This window comes from Prionailurus viverrinus, chromosome B1, assembly GCF_022837055.1.
Source record: "Prionailurus viverrinus isolate Anna chromosome B1, UM_Priviv_1.0, whole genome shotgun sequence".
Classification (NCBI taxonomy): Eukaryota; Metazoa; Chordata; class Mammalia; order Carnivora; family Felidae; genus Prionailurus; species Prionailurus viverrinus.
Genome location: NC_062564.1, coordinates 146,149,295 through 146,168,710, shown reverse-complemented (window position 1 = coordinate 146,168,710; position 19,416 = coordinate 146,149,295). Strand labels below are relative to the sequence as shown.

The window sequence follows — 19,416 nt, the reverse complement described above, 5'->3', positions numbered from 1 at the left end:
CGAAAGCAAAGCAAATGTTCCGGAAGAAACAGTTTGATGAAGCGGATAATGGTCATTTAAATTAGTTTCACCCAAATTTAGTTTACTTTCTTATTCTGTTATAGGCCCTTCTCAGGAACTCAGAATATACATGTGATCACTCCAGGTAGAGTAATTTGCCTCCTGATAGAGTAAACATAGAAATATTCCCTTTTCCAGGGGCGCCTGGGTGGCTCAGTCAGTTGAGCGTCTGACTTCTGCTCAGGTCACGATCTCACGGTCCGTGAGTTCGAGCCCCACGTTGGGCTCTGTGCTGACAGCTCAGAGCCTGGAGCCTGCTTCAGATTCTGTGTCTCCCTCTCCTTCTGCCCCTCCCCCGCTCATGCTCTGTCTCTCTCTGTCAAAAATAAAACAAACATTAAAAAAATTAAAAAAAAAATATTCCCTTTTCCAGAAGTTCCCAGTAAGCTGGTACAGCTAACCACATTTCCAGTTTTTCTGAGAAATTACATTCAGGTAATATTAAATGAGAACTTTTTAACAGGATTGAGAGGAGTAAGACAGATATTTAGAGATGCAATAAAACGTTTCAGACTACAGATAACATTAAGTGAAATACTGCTGCAGCAACTGATATATGCATAGAAGATTATGAATATCACATTGACTTCTTTTTAGAAACATTGGCTTTACCTACAAGAGTCAGAATTCAGTGAGTAGAGAGGAATTTGGTCATCCGCATTCATTCCAAACTTTAGACAGAGTGAAATTTATGTTCTCTTTACAAGGTGCTACTTGACTCTAATGTTAACTGGTAAAGAATGTTTCACAACCAATCTTACTTTCTATTTATCAATTAAAATATTGAATGAATATTTTTTCTAGTGGGGCAAAAATTCCTCAATGTACATTCATGCTTATGTTTTTCTTGCCATGAGAAATGGCAGATGGGTGGTCCTCTTTCAAGAACCACGGACATTCTCTTGTGAATAAAGCAAACTTTATGTCACAGCCCTTATCACCATCACTGTCGTCATCCGTCAGTGTCTCCTAGAGACTCACTGTTTGCTCCTTTGTAAAGGCCTGAATCAGCACTGAGTACAAGGTGTTAAAAAATAAGATGGGAAAAGAAAAAGGGAAGTGAAGGAAGGGAAGGGAAAGGAGGACCAAGCCTCTATAAAATTAACAAGAGAGGAGCCAGGAGGTACTCAGGCTCGTAGGTGTGGAGACAGTATTGAGGCTGTCTAGCAACCATCCCAGTCAAGGCATCCTGCTACCACCAGAGGGCACCAGTCAGGTGCCAGCTATTATAGACAGCCACACTCCATCCACAGTCCATGGAGTTTACCACACTCCATCCCAGTCATGAGGACATTTTGGATGAAGATAGTGTGAACAGGTCTTGTGCCTGCCTCGTATTCCAGCTCTAATGCCTGTAACTAGAAACAAAGGCATTTTGTAGAATGCTAGAAGACAGCCCCGTAGATAACCCTGCAGCTGTCCTGAAGAAATAAGTATTTGGATAGTGGGAAGTTTGGAGAAAGAAAATTGAGAGTTCATAAAAAATAACTAAAGATTGCTACATTTCCATGTCCTTAATAATCACCTGGTGAATTGAAGGATAAAATATGTAGATATTGGTAAATTACAGTGAAATTCTAAAGAAAGCATGAATTAACATAAAAAAGAAACTCCGTATCATCGGACGATAGGAATGAAATCTTACAAAAATGACCACATCATGCATTATGTGTGGGAAATAAACAACTACAATTAGCAGTGGGTATTAAAGAAGAAGATAGTGATCTAATGGCAGAGGTAGCTGGAACAGGGAGGGCTGGATTGTTGTCATAACTAGAATGTCAGCATATATGGAAACAGTCCCATCTAGAAGTCAGGAAGAGAAGGAGGAGTGGTGTGTGATGTATCAGAGAGATCGATAATGTCTTTCGACAATGTCTGAGGGATGACAGAAAAGAATGTAGTGAGTGATGAAATCTTGGAATGGGCTTGCAGAAGAAAAAAGTAAAAAAGGAAATCATTGTGTAAAGATCCGGAGGCATGAATAAAATTAGCTTATGTTAATATTAATCTCACCCCTCTAGCTTCTCAAATTCCCATAGTCCTATCCTTATAGGTTTAACGATGCATCACTTACTTTTTAAACACCTCTCCGCACATTGGACATTTAATTTCAAAGCTCAAATCTGAAAATCAGATCCTGTCAAACTATGCATTCTGAAATAAGAAGCTTCAGGTCCCTCCTCAAAACTACTCTCCAGGTTCACAGAGAGAATGAATCTGTTTCTAGGGCACTTTACTGTACCATGTTTATGGCACTTATCACCTGTTTATGGTTGTCTGTCACCTTCACTAGACTCTAGCAGGGATGGGACTGGTATTTTTTTTTTTTTTAACTTGGTATATAAGTGCTTCAGACAAAATCTGACACATAGTGGGTACTCAATGAGTGTGTGCCGTATTCATTTTGAAATTACAACTGGAGCATGGACTTTGTCAAACTGATACAAATTTAGCTGATGAATTTTTAAGAATATAATTTTATAAAGGTGGAATGAATCATCTCTCTAGTTATTGATTGCATCACACAGTGGTAGCATGACTTTTGTAACTACTAAACATTCCTAGTTTGTCATCGTCAAGTAAATTGATAAAGTCATAAAGGTGAAAGATTTGTCCATACAAGAGCAGTTTGTGTCATTAACTGGATGTTTGGATTGATTTGATTTGAAAGATTAAAATTAAGAAATTCTGAGCAGGGTGAAGACAGTAAAGAGACTGTCGTAGACATCTAAAATATAGTAAGACTGTTAAACCGTTGAATGGAAAGAAATGGTTTAAGGGAAGGCCTCATTGGCTCTGCAAGGCTAGTGATAAAGAAGGGAAAGCCAGCCAGGACAGGGCACCGATGTTAAGAGTGTGTTAGAAGATCCTTTGACTCATTTGTATCTCACGCTTCCAGGAGACTGGGGGAAACCCTAAGTCTATAAAAGTTCTAGGAATCTTCATTAATCAAGCAGGATAGGCAGGTTTTTTCCAGACATGGTCCAGAAGACCCTCCACCCATGTGAGTAAACTGAACTAGCTTCATTCAGAAGACGAGCTGCTGAGTCAATGCCACTTGCATATTAACCTCTGGATACAGAGTGTCATAGTTGGTGAAAGCTGGCGTTTTGTCCACTAAGCCATCCCCTCCAGCGTGATGAATGAACCTTCACAGTCGTAACTCTAGCGTCTCTATTGCAACACTTTTAATGACAGACACTGTAATATAAAACAGGATAAATAGGCAATTCAGTAGAGTAATTTGGAGTACGCATACTTACTCGTCATAAAATAAAGGTGACCAACCAATTTCTTTTCACGACTTTTCCCATCATATCATCAAGTTTTGGATACACTCCCATCAAACATCATCTTAGGTTCTCAATAGAGTTTTCCCTCTGGTGGATTTCTTCTTCCTTGGAGCAGGGTTAGTAATTTTCTGGATGCCAGGACACTGAGAAATTCCAAGGGGTGGGGCATGGAAACTCTCTGTTCCACCATATCCACAGCTCATGCAACTCAGGAGTGGGACTTGCCTCCTTACAGCCCTGGGCGCTTTCTGAGCGGATGCCAACACATTTCATGGTTTCACTAATGCCAGTGTTCTTTCCATATCTTATTTGTTTGTGTGTTTGTTTATTTATTTATTTTAAATTTTAATATTTATTTATTTTTGAGAGAGAAAGAGGGACAGAGCACGAGTGAGCGAGGGGCAGAGAGAGAGGGAGACACAGAATCTGAAGCAGGCTCCAGGCTCTGAGCTGTCAGCACAGAGCCGGATGTGGGGCTCAAACCCACGAACCATGAGATAGAGAACCCGGCATGAGCCGTGAGATGATGACATGAGCCAAAGTCGGACGCTTAACAGACTGGGCCACCCAGGCGCCCCTGCTTGTTTATTTATTTATTCCATTTGAGAGAAAGAGAGAGAGAATGAGAGAGCACGCGCACAAGCAGGGGAGAGTGGCAGATGGAGAGAGAGACAGTCAGAGAGACAGAGACAGAGAGACAATCTCAAACAGCCTCCATGCTCAGCTCAATCCCACAACCACAGGATCAGGACCTGAGCTGAAATCAAGGGTCAGACGCTCAACCAGTTCAGCCACCCAGGCGCTCCTCCATATGCAATTTCTTATTCTCCATATTGCCCCTGTAGCCTCAGTTCCCCCACTTAGAAGTCCTTCCTGCCTTCCTAAATGCGTCATCTATCTCAATCTTGTCAGTTATCTTCAATGGTATAGAGTAAGAATTTTCAGAATTTAAATCCCAGCTCTGCCACTTGCTAAGTGTGTAACCTTGGTTAAGTCACCGCATGTGTCTGAGCCTCAGATCGTTGGTGTAAAGAACTATGGTTTCTAACACTGTATTGTGAAGCCAGCCAGGCCAGGGAAGGAACATGGCACAGTGCCTAACATATTGCAAATGCCCAATACATGTCATATGCTAATATGTTATCTGTTGGTCCTTCTTGGGCCATTGCATATGAATTTAAACAGTGATTCGGAAATAAGAAATCAGTTGATTAGCAAGCTACAACTCTGATATAACTAAGGGAAAAGACTTTTGGTTACTTTTGATACTACCATAGTATCAAAGTCGACTGGTCATCATAAACATAAATTAATGAATGAAGTGACTTACAGAGAATAGACCAACTTCATAAAAGATTTATTTTTACTTAAGATTTATGGCTTCTTGGGATACTGCCTTTTGCTCATAGCTGTGCATTCTGTTCTCCCCGGATGAGTCCCTCATGGCCTTTCTCTTGTGGTACAGTGTGACTTTGGGAGAGGTTAGGGAAGGAGAGACACTTAGCTGAAGGGGCTTATTCTCTCAGACCTCTGCCCACCCTTTCAGTCTCCCTCTCCCATTCTAGCCCACACCATCAATGCCACTTGCACGTTAACCTCTGGATACAGAGTGTCATAGTTGGTGAAAGCTGGCGTTTCGTCCACTAAGCCATCCCCAGAGCCTCCCTGATGCACAATACAGAAGCTTCCTCAAAGTGTGAGAGGGTGCTTGACTATTGACTGTTTTCCTGACGTCAGTAATACATCCCTACCGTGAGAACCTAGCAAACATGTACCATAAGCCAAAGTCAACCACAGTTAACAGTCTGGTGTTTGGCCTTCCACTATTTTATATTTGCATGCAAATGTAAATAGTTACATAGTTCTTTCACCCTGCCTGTACCATTTGCATTTTACAGCTCCACACTGGGTACCTGTTTCCTCATAAAATGCATTCTTCTGAAACGTGATTTCTTATGGCTTCATAGTATTCTATGCTGCTGGGTATAATTTATTTATTCAGTTCTTGATGGGGGACATTTAGATTATTCCCAGTTTTTACTATTATGAACATTGTAGTAAACAACTGTGAACACCTTTGTGAGCACCTGTGATTATTTGCACAAGGAACCTGTAATATCTATTATATTGGTCTTAAGCGCTTTATTTGCTAACGAATGGTTACTTGTATTTTCAAAAACAAAACTAATATTTAAAGCTTTGTGTATAACAGAAACTACATATGTGCATGTAATACCAAGTGATATTTTATGCCTTTCATGGGCGTTGTTAAACAGCCTTACCACACACAAAAGTAATAGACGTGTATTATTTGTAACCCCTTCTGTAGGCCTATCGGCCATTACACATCAGTATGCCACCAGGCCTTAGGGATGCACACAGGAGGATGGCAGGGTGTGGCGTAAGGGGGAAGGGACAAGAATCGGAAGCAGGATGTGCATAGAAGCATGGCCTTTAAAGTCAGGAGGACCTGGGTTCAAATCCAGTTTCACCCAGTTCGAATTTAAAAATCACGTTTAATTCTCTGGGCTTCATTTGAAACTATTGTAAGATGGAAGTAATAATACCATGGTACAGAGTGCCATAAGAATTAAGTGCCCAGCACGTAAGTGGTGCTAAAGGAATGTAGTTTCCGTTCCCTTCAGTCTGACTTTGTGTGGTGACCCTCTGACTAAAATTACAATATGCTTTAAATGAAAATTTGTCATGCAGCACCAAAAGGTCAAGTTGCCGTTACTTTGACACGTAGACTGTAAAAGGTGCGTATGACCTTGTAAATTTTTCCTTGACCCGTGTTATCTTCAAATAAGCGAAAATGCCCTTCCCCCCAAATTGAGCACCTAAGAAGCATCCCAAGGCTTTATTTCTTTTTCTTCATTTTTCCTGAGGCCCTTATAATTTTTTTTCTCAACTTGTGATTGCACGGACTTGTGACAAAAGGGGTTATGATCTTTTCGTCACCAAGTGTTTTTAGCTGATATCAGTATGTGGGAAGCAGAGATTGATCTTTCTTTGGAGGTTCTTTCCTTTACATGTTTTTCTACTTCCTGATTTTCTTGAGCAAAACAAGTGTTGAGCAGCAATATCTAAGGGTACTTCAGTGAAGAGCAATTAGATCAAAGATCTATCTTTATTATGGAGAAATAGAGATTTTCTTTGAAATATATCTTGAATTGTTAAATGATAATGTCATTTAGAGCTAATTCTACTGGGTTGCATCTATGTGGATCACAGGGAGGAAGAATCCTTTCAAGATAATGTCTCTAGCCATTGGCATTATCTCTGTTAGGTTTTCATGGCCAGGTCTTTAAAAAATTTACATTATGAAGTATTAAAAATGCGCATCATTTAAAAATGCACATCAAAGTGAGCAGAAGAACAACGTTAACACCTACCAACCAGATTTTCAAACCTGAATATCATTAGAGATGTTTTTTATTTTTTTTATTTTTTTTCCAATATATGAAATTTATTGTCAAATTGGTTTCCATACAACACCCAGTGCTCATCCCAAAAGGTGCCCTCCTCAATACCCATCACCCACCCTCCCCTCCCTCCCACCCCCCATCGACCCTCAGTTTGTTCTCAGTTTTTAAGAGTCTCTTATGTTTTGGCTTAGAGATGTTTTTTAATTTCTACATGCTGTACGTTTCTGCAACTTGTTTTGTTCTGATTAATGTTATTTATTAATTATTATTTAATGTTATGCTATTAGTGTTACGTTCTAGAGGTAGCACTATCTGTATGATACTCAGTTGACTGAGTATCCATTTTCTGTTGATAGATATGCATGTTACTTCTAATTTATTGCTATTATAAACAGTGCTGTGGTATGTAAGTCTGATATATCAACACATATTTTGCCACTGCATATATTAGGCCCTACATCAGGTGCTGGGAAACAAAGATGCATAAAATATAATTCCAGCTCTCGAGAAGTTCGGAGTCTAGCAGAGGAAAAGATGTACAAACAAATTAGTAAAGTACGGTTCACTAACATAATATTAGAGGTGTGTGTGTGTGTGTGTGTGTGTGTGTGTGTGTGTGTGTGTGTCTATCCATCATCTAGAAAAAGGGAAATGGAGAAAGAGAGAGAGAGAAACAGAGACCAAGAGAGATAGAGACTGAGGCAGAGAGGTAGAGAGACAGAGACCAAGAAGGATGGAGACACACAGAGAGAGGGAAAGACAGAGACAGATATAGAGGAAGAGACCAAGACTGAGACCCAGACCAAGAGCGACAGAGAGAGAGCACCACTGAGGAGGAATGAGCCCTGCTTCACTGGTTTTGAAGATGAACGGGTAGAACTGGGCCCCAGCCACAGCATGAACAGAAAGTCACTGGGCAGAATATAAGAGAAGGCGACTTCTGGGAGCTTAGAGCTGAAAAACAACTATGCACATATCAAAGAAAATATTAGATGCCTGTCAAAATGATAGATGTCTGTCTGCGAGTGGTGAATGATGAAGCTGAGTATTTAGGAAAGGCCAGAGAGCAGAATAAATGAAGGGATTTGGATTTTATCCTACCGGCTGGGGGCAACTTTTAAATAGTTGTAGGTATTGGAGTAACATAATCATATTTAAATTCTAGAATGGTTACTCTGGTAGCCTCTGGGCAGGGACGAGGCTGGAAGTAGCACTGACGTGGCCCTAAACTAATACAGCAGTAGCTGAAAGTGAGACAGAGAAACAGAAGGTAGACGAGAAAGTTTTTCTGTCTTCGTATCCTGGGCATACGGTGTGACCATTGATGAGGGAGCGTACATAGAGAGGAAGCAGGTTTGGGAGGAGTTGAAGATGGGGGGGCACAAGTTTTGAAGTGTAAAATGTAATAAAAGAGAAGAAGGGGAATGGAAATACAGAGGACCTCGATGAGATAAGTGATGAGGGCAGAATAGTGAGAATTACAGGGACAGCATTGAAAGTGACTCCTGCTGTATTGTGACCTCCATTAGCCAGGACCGTGTCTTATTTACCTTTGTAGTTTTTGTACCTAGTGAAGAGCTTTGCACTGGGGACTAGAAAACTCGCTGTGGAATGAATAAGCTTCCTTCTTTAGAATTCAGGTGCTTGGTTGAAAGCCTTTTTCCTAGAAGTCGAGGAAGGCCTTCATAGAAGCAGATGATCTCTGTCAGGTCCATGCAGCCTTAGATTCTCCGTAATACCTTGTTTGGGGCTGTTCCACTTCACGAAGGCTTAATATGGCATTCCATCAGCACCCTTGACTCAGAGCTTGCACCTGCAGAATTCAAAGGTAAGGCAGGGAGGAGGCAGAGAGACAACTGAGAAACGATGACTGTCTTCAGTGAAAGAACAAGAAAATATTGCAGCTTTCCCTTCTAGTGTGGGTAACAATATGAGCCCTTCTTTGGTGAAGTCATCATTCCTGTGGTAGATTCCGACTGTGTGGTATTGTGGGATGTCTCCTCCAAACATGTGTTGACTGGCAGAAAGTGAAATGATTTCATTAGATCTACAGTCGGTCATTATTCGTTGTGGCTTTGCAATAACATCCATTCACCTCATCCAGGAAAAGCGAAAATTGGAAAAAAAAAAATTCCGGGATCAAAATGTCACATATCAACACTCGTGTAATACTCCACACAGAGGCGGTGTTTGAAATGGGTGATCTGACTGTGCGCTTGGCTACCTGCTTTAGGTGTGGCTTCGTTTCCGAAGGGGAGCGATAAGAAGTAAGGAAGCACTCTGTTGGCATAGATCTCCTCAGGCAGCTTTCTATGAAAGTCCTTTCTTTTTACCCATTTATATGGTCAGAGAAAAGTTTCTGGCCCTGGCTCTTCATCCCACACCTAAGTGCATTTACCCCAAATTTATTTCTGACTTGGCTAATTAATAATTGCTTATTTTAGAATGACTTACCCTTGTTACAAAACCTGAGGATTAATGAGTACTATGCATGAATGTGGGCTTTATGCCTGTGGTTGGAACGAATTCAAATACGCATAGTCCTTCTCTGAGTGTGCCGATTGCAGGTAATTCAGCCTTAATATCCTTACATGTGCCCATTAAATCAAGGTAGTCATCAATATCAGGGATCAGATATCACACTGCAAGAAAAAGGCAGGTGCATTTCAATAATACTTCTATTGAGTTTCTATTGCGTTACATAATTCATACTTAACACTTATTTTTAAAATAACCAGGATGGTTTCTTGTCTCTATAACACACACACACACACACACACACACACACACACACACACGCACACACACAACACATAGACACACACACACAACAAGGGATACATTATAATGTACATTCTTCCCAGGATAGTTGGTGAGGATATTTGTGGTGAAATAATGTGGTATTCCATGTCAAAATGAATGAAGATTGCCTCTTGTATACTAAGAGTACCATGAATTATTTTAGGTCACTAAGATATCACCCCAAACTTACTTTTTTTGAATAAGAAAAGATTTGAAGGCATTTCCCCCCTCTTATAAATTTTCCGACTTTTGTGGAAGCTCTGCAAAGGAATACTGAGTGGCTTGGAAAGAACTCAGAAAATGCCACTCGTTTACCATGGCCACTAGATAGTAAACTGGGGTAAATTTCTTCAAATACCAATAAATAGAGTTAAAAACTTGTTTTGGATAGAAGCTTGTGAATGGACATTATCTCAGCTTCCAAAACACTGCATGTAGGAATTTATCCTAAAGAGAATTGTAAGGAGGCTTACTGAGATGATATTCAAAGATCTCCATCACAGATTCATCTCTGACAGCCAAAAGTTGGAAACAGCCTAAGCATCCAACGACATGGGAATATTTACTCTGAATGACAGTCTAGTTATAAAAGGGAATTCTTACGGGCAATTATACTTGAAAATAATTATATTAGATTGCATCTATGATAGAAATCCAAATAGGAACACACACACACACACACACACACACACACACACACACACACACTGACAGAAAAACAAAGAGGGAAGAAAAAGTACAATTTGAATGGAGTAGTTACTTCTGGCGAATGGTTAATAAGTGATAGATAAATGTGGATTCCTTTTTCAGCTTTCTCTGAATTCTCCATGTAAATTATCCTCAAGACATATCGATTTTATAATTATGAAGGAAATAAAAAATATTGACATGATTGAGAATCTTACCTGTTCCTGGCAAGATTCTGCCGGCTGTCCGTTTGTCTTCTGAGGCTGTTGACCTTTTACTGTGGAGGAACGGAGGAGCAGTTTGCTAAACTGAAATGGCTCATCTCCTACAAAGTGCCACATATGCTCATTAAGTGGCTTTTCGTGGGAGAAAAGAAGAAATGAAAAGAGATGTGACTGGATGAATGGTATGAGGTATAAATTATATCTCAATAAGGCGTATTAAAAAAAGAGAAATAGGAAATGGAAAGAGCTGGGGATGCTGAAACTGAGGGTGATGGTGGCTTTTAAATTCATTTTCAAATATATAGTAGAAAGAAGTCATCTAAGTTTCAATTAGCACCAAGAGAACAGAGTGGGGCAAGAATATGAGGGAAAGAGATAGGAACGGAAAAGCTCTCCCTGCCCTCCTTGTAGTTCCTACCTTCTGTCTTGAACATTCCCTGCTGCTGAAGTTCTCCTTGCCTCATGATCCCGGGGCTACTCACATATCATCAATACATCCTTTTTCTATAGTCAGCTGAGGGCAGATCCAGATTTTTAACTCTAGCAAGCTTTGCAATAAATGTGGGCACATTTACTCATATTTTTTTGCCCTTGTATAAATATTCTATTATTTTTAAAAATGTTTATTTATTTTGAGGGAGAGAGTGTGTGCACACACAAATTGGGGAGGGGCAGAGAGACAGGAAGAGAATCCCAGGCAGGCTCTACGCTCAGCATAAAACCCTACACCCGCCTTGATCTCACCACCATGAGATCACAATCTGAGCTCAAATCAAGAGTCAGACACTTAACCCACTGAGCCACCCAGGCATCCCATTCCCCTTATATAAATATTTTAAACATTAGGAAAACCTATTTAAGTTTCAAATTTATCAGATTTATCTCTAGCACTAGCTAGTTCCCGATGTTTCTTAAAAAGATGTACAAGGATATTCACAGATTTTTTTTCTATAACATTAAATAATTAACACATTCTCATGTTTCTGAGTATTATGATATTTAAAAAAATTTTTTTAATGTTTATTTATTTTTGAAGAGAGACAGAGCATGAGTGGGGGAGGGGCAGAGAGAGAGGGAGACACAGAATATGAAGCAGGCTCCAGGCTCTGAGCTGTCAGCACAGACCCTGACACGGGGCTCAAACCCACAAACCATGAGATCATGACCTGAGCTGAAGTCGGATGCTCAATGAACTGAGCCACCCATGCACCCCTATGATATTTTTTAATGTTTATTTATTTTTGAGAGAGAGAGAGATTGAAAGTGCACAAGAACAAGAGAGGGGCAGAGAGAGAGGGAGACAGAGGATCTGAAGCAGGCTCAGTGCTGACAGCAGAGAGCCCAGTGTGGGGCTCAAACTCATGAACCCTGAAATCATGACCTGAGCTGGAGTCCTTCACTTAACTGACTGAGCCACCCAGGCACTCTGAGATTTTTTTTTTAATGTAGTGATTATCAAAAAGAAATTTAAAATAATCTTTGAATGGAAAGTTTTCAGTATAGGCATTTCATCATTTTATTTATTTGAAAATCAGTGTTTATAATTTTTATTTCATTTTACTTTTTTCTTTTTTTTTAAATTTTTTTTTTTTTTACATCTATTTATTTTTGAGACAGAGAGAGACAGAGCATGAACGGGGGAGGGTCAGAGAGAGGGAGACACAGAATCTGAAACAGGCTCCAGGCTGTGAGCTGTCAGCACAGAGCCCGCTGCGGGGCTCGAACTCACGGACTGCGAGATCATGACCTGAGCCGAAGTCAGCCGCTTAACCGACTGAGCCACCCAGGCGCCCCTTTAAGATTTTAGTCACAATCTCTACACCCAACACGGGGCTTGAACTTACAACCCCAAGATCAAGTGTCACGTACTCCACTGACTGAACCAGTCCAGCGCCCCAGTGTTCATAATATTTATTTTAATATTAATAATGGCAACTACTTCTTACGCATTTCTGAAACATTATATTATTTGAATCTCACAACATCCCTAGCAGGTGAGTAAGGTTACTATCCTTGTAGAATAGATGCAAAAAGTTGAGACTGCAAGTGAATTGATTTGTCCGTGGTCATATGAACCAAGACTGTGAACCACATCTTACTCTAGAGCTTCCAATCTTGATTCTCCATTCTGCTTTTGGCTGTTCCTGCCATGATTTGGGGAAGTGGGGCATGCTTTTACCTTCCTTGTTTATTTGCTTTATCTTACATGCAGGTGCTACAGTAATTGCAAGAGCAGGCATCCAGCATGCAGAGCAGTTTCTCGAGACTTTGTCATTATGTTGGTCACACTCCACGTTTTATTAGTAACACTTTTTTACTAGAACCAAAGGGACGAACTTAAGGCAGGCAAAAATCGAGCATGTGTTTGAATTTGCAAAGCCTGCAGAGTGGGGGCTATAATTCTATAAGTCTCTGGAGTAAATAACATTTCACATTCATGTATTCAGATAGCAAAAAAAAAAAAAAAACAAAAAAACAAAAAAAAAACCTTGGCATTTTCCTCAGCTGAATGGAGTATCACTACATCTTTTTTCTAGTTCTGCTTTTGTGAAACGCAGCCCTGCCATATATGTCCCTTTCATGGGTGGTCATGATGAAGAACGTACTCTCGTGGAGTGATGCTAACATTCTTTAGAAATTAATAATCTGTTTAAAAACGGCAACATTATCCCCTCATCTTCTTCTTTTTTTTTTTTTTTGTCAAAGACCCATATTTGTTTCTAGTAAACTATGTGTTTCCACTGGAAAAACTTAACCTCCTGGTACATTTTTTGTATGACTCTGATGGCCAAGGAATTAATTTATCAAGTCAAGATTTTTTTTTACCCATTATTTATTTTTGCATATTCATTACATAGTTCGCTTTTTTTCTTCAAATTTTTATTTAAATTCTAGTTAGTTAACATTCAGTGCAGTATTGATTTCAGGAGTAGAATTCAGTGATTCATCACTTACATATAACACCCAATGCTTATCTTTTCTTATCATCAAATGTACCTCATTAGGGATTCTAGCCTATAAACTCTAGATGGAAACTGGTTGGTATATTGCTAATCTTAGAATAATTATGTAAAGAAAAGAAAGCTTCCCCCCAACCTCAAAGAGACAAAAAATAATGATTCACTAATTATGACATTGGTTTCCTAAAATTAGCGGAGATCATTGTCCCAATACAATAGTGGCTAAAACAGGTCAAATCAGGGCAATTTTAGTTCATTTATGTGTGATCCTTTCAGCAGAATTTGTTTTTTACCCAACCGTAATGGCTAGAGATACTCAGAAACTAAATTGAATGGCTAGAATTGCCAAAAGGAGATTAGCAATGACATTTATTTTTGAAAATTAATTATACCTTGATTTTTTTTTTTTGGAGAAAAAATAAGAGGTTTGAAGTGACTCATAAAAAAAAGACAGATGTTTTATTTACATAGAAAGAAGGTCACTTACAGTCATTTATTGTTAGTAAAGCTGTGTATAACACAAGATTCGTACTGTGTTTGAGATTTTCATTAGAAAGCTGAGAAGCCAAAGGCAGTTGTCATTCATTGAATGCTACTGTATGCCAGGCAGCATGCTCTGTGCTTTCCTCTACTTAATTTTACTTTTACAGCAAACCTAGGCCAAGGGGTAGGAAGTGTTATGGTGCTTATTTTTGTAAATGTGGAATATAATCTTACCATTAGTGTAAGATCACACAATTTATAGTTGTCAAGGTGGAGATCTGTTTGCCTCCAGGGTCTAAGTTCTTTCCAATGAGTCAGATGGCATGCTTGTGCAGACCAGATGGCCAAGCTGACTACCTGCAGGGTAACTACTAGTTCCCAATGTCGAGTTGTCAATATCATTCTGTTTTCCCACATGAAGAATTACTCAGACCTTACTGAGTCCTGTTATGCCACATGGAGCGGAGTAACTAGCATACATCCACATTTCCCCCCGGGATTTGGGATTTGGAACTCCTGGAATTTCCACTCATTTCTCTTTCCCCTCCTGCTGTCCTTGCTGTCGCAGCCCGGTAAGACACTCCCAAGACCTGCAGAGACACTTCGAGCTGTTTCACCTTCTTGTTCCTTCTCTATAGCCCTGCAGTGCCAGCCAAGCCAATTAAATGATAAGGCACAAATGAGAGAAACTTTTCAATGTTTACTGTCCTCTTGGAGGCTCTTTCCTCCCGACTACCAAGAGAAAAGAAATTTATCTCATAAAGAATACTTCGAGGGGCGCCTGGATGGCTCACTCGGTTAAGCGTCCGCCTCTTGGTTTCAGCTCAGCTCATGATCTCATGGTTCCTGAGTTTGAGCCCTGCCTGGGGCTCTCCGTTAACGGTGCGGAACCTGCTTGGGATTCTCTGTCCCCCTCTTTCTGTGTCTCTCCCCTGCTAGCTCTCTACCTCTCTCAAAATAAATAAACAAACAAACAAACAAACAAACATTAAAAAAATACTTTGAATTCTGAGGATTTATCTGTTATCTGAAGATGTCCGATATGTGATTACTGAACTGTATTCAATTGCCTTCTCCTATTAACTCCTCTTTACCAAGTTCAGGCATACAGGACAGAAGCCTTGATAATTCTATTTTCCAATGGGACTCTTTCCCTTTTGTCTTTCTCCCAATTAGATTAATGTGCCACCTCCAAGGATGGACACATCAAGCTGGTGTAAAGCTACACTCTACCTCCCTCCCTTTATCAACCCAACACATTTATTGAGTGCCTAGTAGTGCCAGGAACTGTTAGGTGCTGGTTGCACAACGAAACTACTTAGTTTCTACCTTCACGGAGCTTATAGTTTAAATAGATATTAATCAAGTAACAACATGCAAATGTAATGGCAAAATTTGAAAATTGGTGAGGAAATGCAGGGCCACAGATCCATATATAGACAGGGACTTGACCTACTATCAAGATCAGTGTAGCCCCAGAGGACATCCCAGAGGAAATGGCTATTTGACTGGCATATGCTTTTCAAGGGTTTGTTAATAATTGGCAAGAAAGACCCTTGCAGTTTTCTTTCCCTTTACCACCTTCAGCTAGTACATCTGGTATATATATATTTTTAAATGTTTATTATTTAATTTTGAGAGAGAAAGCGAGTGAGGGTGAACAGGGGAGGGGCAGAGAGAGCGTCTAGAAAGAGGATCTGAAGTAGGCTCTGTGCTGTCAGCACAGAGCCCGATGTGAGGCTCAAACTCACGAACCTCGAGATCACAACCTGAGCCAAAGTCGGGTGCCCAACTGGCTGAGCCACCCAGGCGCCCCATCTGGTACATTTTTATTGCAGTGTGTTTCAGTTTTACAACTCTGTTCCACACAGTGCATTTGCGTCCCCTGGAGACAGGGGCTCTGTCAGTGACCCTCGAACTTGCAATTGTCAGCCGAATGTCTCCTCGCGCTCCTGGTAGACTGCCTGGGGAGGGGGCTGTTATGGCAGCACAGGAAGTTTCCCACAAAGTCTTGAAGCTTTCTCAAACCCACTTTTGTGGATTTTGTTCATTCTTTAAAATGAACATTGGCCCTTTTTTGGTATGTAGTGTCATCTTGTTTGTTTTTAATGAGCATTTTTTATTTTAATTAAAAAACGATCCCTGTGATTTCCTTGCTTTCATCTCAGACCTTTTCAGAGCACCACGCTCTGCATATTTTTAGTTTTTCTAAACAAATATGAACACGTTGCCCCTATTTTTTGTTTGGTCCTTACATCACAAAGCATGTAATAAACAACTAGCAATTCTCCGAAAACAAAGCTGTAGGCAGGGTAACAGAGCCACCCATTAAATCCCTAAGAGAACAGAGAGCTTTCTTCATTTTCTCAAAGTGCCCATCCTTTCCTGACTTTGGCCTACACCCCAAGCTCCTCTATGGCAGTGGACTCTCTGAGGTTTGGCCTTGGTCACTGTTTAATGATAGTGTTTTTATGCTTCGTGGAGGACCAGAATTAAAAGTGACACCATTCAGTTTGTTGATAGGCGTGACAGAACAATCTTGTTACTATTTGTTTCAACTGTTGTTACATGATTATATGATTAAGGCCACTCCTTATTTGTCGGGGGTGGGTGGGGTCTCCAGTGAAGGGTGCGATCATTAGTTATATTTATCAACACAGTCTTTCCAATCTGTTGGGAAGTGATATGAACTTTAGACCAGAAAGATGGATGGGGTGGGGAGGTCTGTGCCTACTGATAGAGAGAGACCCTTCTATGGAAAGCTTTGCAGGAAATGAATCAACGGTCTGCTCTTGTTAGTGGGAAGGGAGATATCAAAGCAAAAACTAACAGGGGGTACAAAAGGCACCCGGGGCAGTTATAGTAGTTATGGTAGTTATGTACTAGCCCTTTAGGTTAGGCGATAGTTTGATAGAAATCAAAATGTGGCAAAAAAGAGTGTTTCTGCTGTAAGCTTGACAGCTTCCCAATATAACATTTTCTTCTCATGAGATCAATAGTGATATTAACAGATAGGATATTTTTATTGTATAATAATAGGTGACAACATTTGGAAGATCTGTCTAACTCCATGAAATTATGTTTTCCAAATAAGCAATGCATGATGTCACTAAATTCATTCAAAATGCAAGATAGACCACTATTGGACTTCAATATTACAGAGTATGGAGAGCTTATTGAAATGGCTTCAGTTCCACATTGAAACTGATCTTTGAGAAATTATTCCTTGTCATGTTTTGCCATACATTCAAAGAAAGACAACCACAATCATCTTAAAAGGCTAATACAACACTTCTCCCTTTTCCAACTATGTATGGGTGTGGGGCCAAATACAGAAGCAGATATGAGAATCCAGCCGTCTTCTACTAAGCTGGACGTTAAAAGATTATCAAAATTATAAAACAGTGCCTCTCTTCTCACTAATTTATTTATTTTTTTTAGTTTTAGGATATATAGTTATTTTAAATAAATTTTATTGCTTATTTTAACATGTAATAGGTTTATTGTTGTCTTTTTTCTCGAAGAATTAAAGAAATATTTAAATAATCTATCAGTTTAAATTGCTTATGTGGTACAATCAATGGATGTAAGTTGTATAAGCAAAATTCTTTGGGGTCTTCAGTAATTTCTAAGAATGGAAAGTAGTCTTGAAACCAAAAAGTTTCTCAAACCACTAATTTGCCTAGTAACACCCTTTCCATCCATGTCTCTGTTCAAATGGCATATGTTTAGAGACACCTATCTAAAAATAGCAATCTTTTAGTTTTGTTTCCTGCACTTATCATCAGCAGACATTGTATTATGTATCTATGTATTTATTAGCTATTCTCTCTATGAAAATGTCGGTTCTATTAGGGAACAGAGTTTTGTCTGTCTTGTCCATTACCTTATCTCCTTCACCTACTATAGTACCTGGCACATCGTGGCTATTCAGCAAATATCTGTTGAAATAATGAAAATATTTCCTATGTAGATATTTTCCCTGTAGTACTAAAGCTTTAGAGATGCCATGTGTAATTCTTTTTGATTATGCCTCACACTTTTGCCATTGTTTTGAGTCTCTTTTGGGTTTTTATACTACCGAACACATCCAATCAGTTTTTACACAGTGTTCTCTTCTGCTTCAACCCCCTTATCACCCTCTTCCCACAACACGTTCATATGGTATGAGATTCCATATTTCCTGCCACCATGGCCAGACATGGTCTCTTGACTGCACATCTCATCCTAGGTATGCTGGAGCCCTCAAGGGAGAAGTACGTGATGTTCTATTGCAAAATGGAAAAGAATGCCTCTTCGCAGCACTCTTTCTGAGAGGGCACAAAACTTACCATACAGTTTTTTTAATGTTTATTTATTTTTGAGAGAGAGACAGAGACAGAGTGTGAGTAGGGGAGGGTCAGGAAGAGAGAGAGAGAGAGAGAGAGAGAGAGAGAGAGAGAGAGAGAATCTGAAGCAGGCTTCAGGCTCTGAGCTGTCAGCGCAGAGCCTGATTCAGGGCTTGAACTCACAAACTGTGAGATTGTGACCTGAGCCGAAATCAGAGACTTAACTGACTGAGCCTCCCAGACATTCCTACTGTGGGATTTTTAAGGAAAAAGCCCTTGCCATTGTTTATTTGTGGCTTCTCCCTCTCCAGTGGCCCTGAATGGACTCTGTGGGAGAATGTAGAACCGATCTGAATTAAGAACACGAAGATCTACTTAGACTCATCTCTCCCCTAACAATAAATACTATGCTGGCATAAGCCCATCTGAACACCTGACTTCTTTCTTTAGAGCAGGATCTCAACCTTGGCCACATATTTGAACCAACTGAGGAACTTCAAAGTGCTGATACCTATGCTGCACCCACAGAAATTCTGACAGCAGCCTATCAGTGAGGATGTTTAAAGCTCCCCAGATGATTCTAATGTGCATACCTGGGTGGGTTGTCCCTCAGAGGCTCCTCAGTCCTCTCCACAGGGACTCTGTCATGCTTATCCCTCTGGATCATTGGATACACCCAGCCATAGTTTTTCCCCTCCCCCAAGAATTGAATGTTTCATGAAACTAGTAATTACTACTTCTGGTAATTTCAATGGAGAAACAAGTCTCTTGCTAATTCAGGATATGCCTGAACTGGAATGGGATCAGTTGAATGAGAATCAGCCTTTCTCTTCTCCTAAGTGCACAGTGGGAAATAAAATATCTTCTGTATCATGTGGTGGTCGTATTCAAACTGAGGCATCATCTCCAGTCACTGCCTTAAACACACACCCTAGACTAACAATCTTAAACTCTTTTCCATTTCCTTAAACCTATGAAGTTCATTGGAAGTTCATATTTGTTTGTAGAGCTGGGTACCTCTCTTTAGAACAGCTTTTCTCACCCTTTTGCCTTACACACTTCAAGGCATCTCAGAATCATCACGGTGCACTGGAAAATAAACCTTCACTACCACAGGCGAGGGTCGAGGTTCCCTCCCTGATTGATTT

General features: G+C 40.0%; 1 protein-coding gene across 1 annotated transcript in view; it reads left to right on the top strand.

Annotated features, from left to right (window-relative positions):
• The window catches only part of MTHFD2L (methylenetetrahydrofolate dehydrogenase (NADP+ dependent) 2 like), a 145,878-nt gene that overhangs the window by 72,969 nt on the left and 53,493 nt on the right, over positions 1-19,416 (top strand). The gene's annotated exons all lie outside the window — the stretch shown is intronic.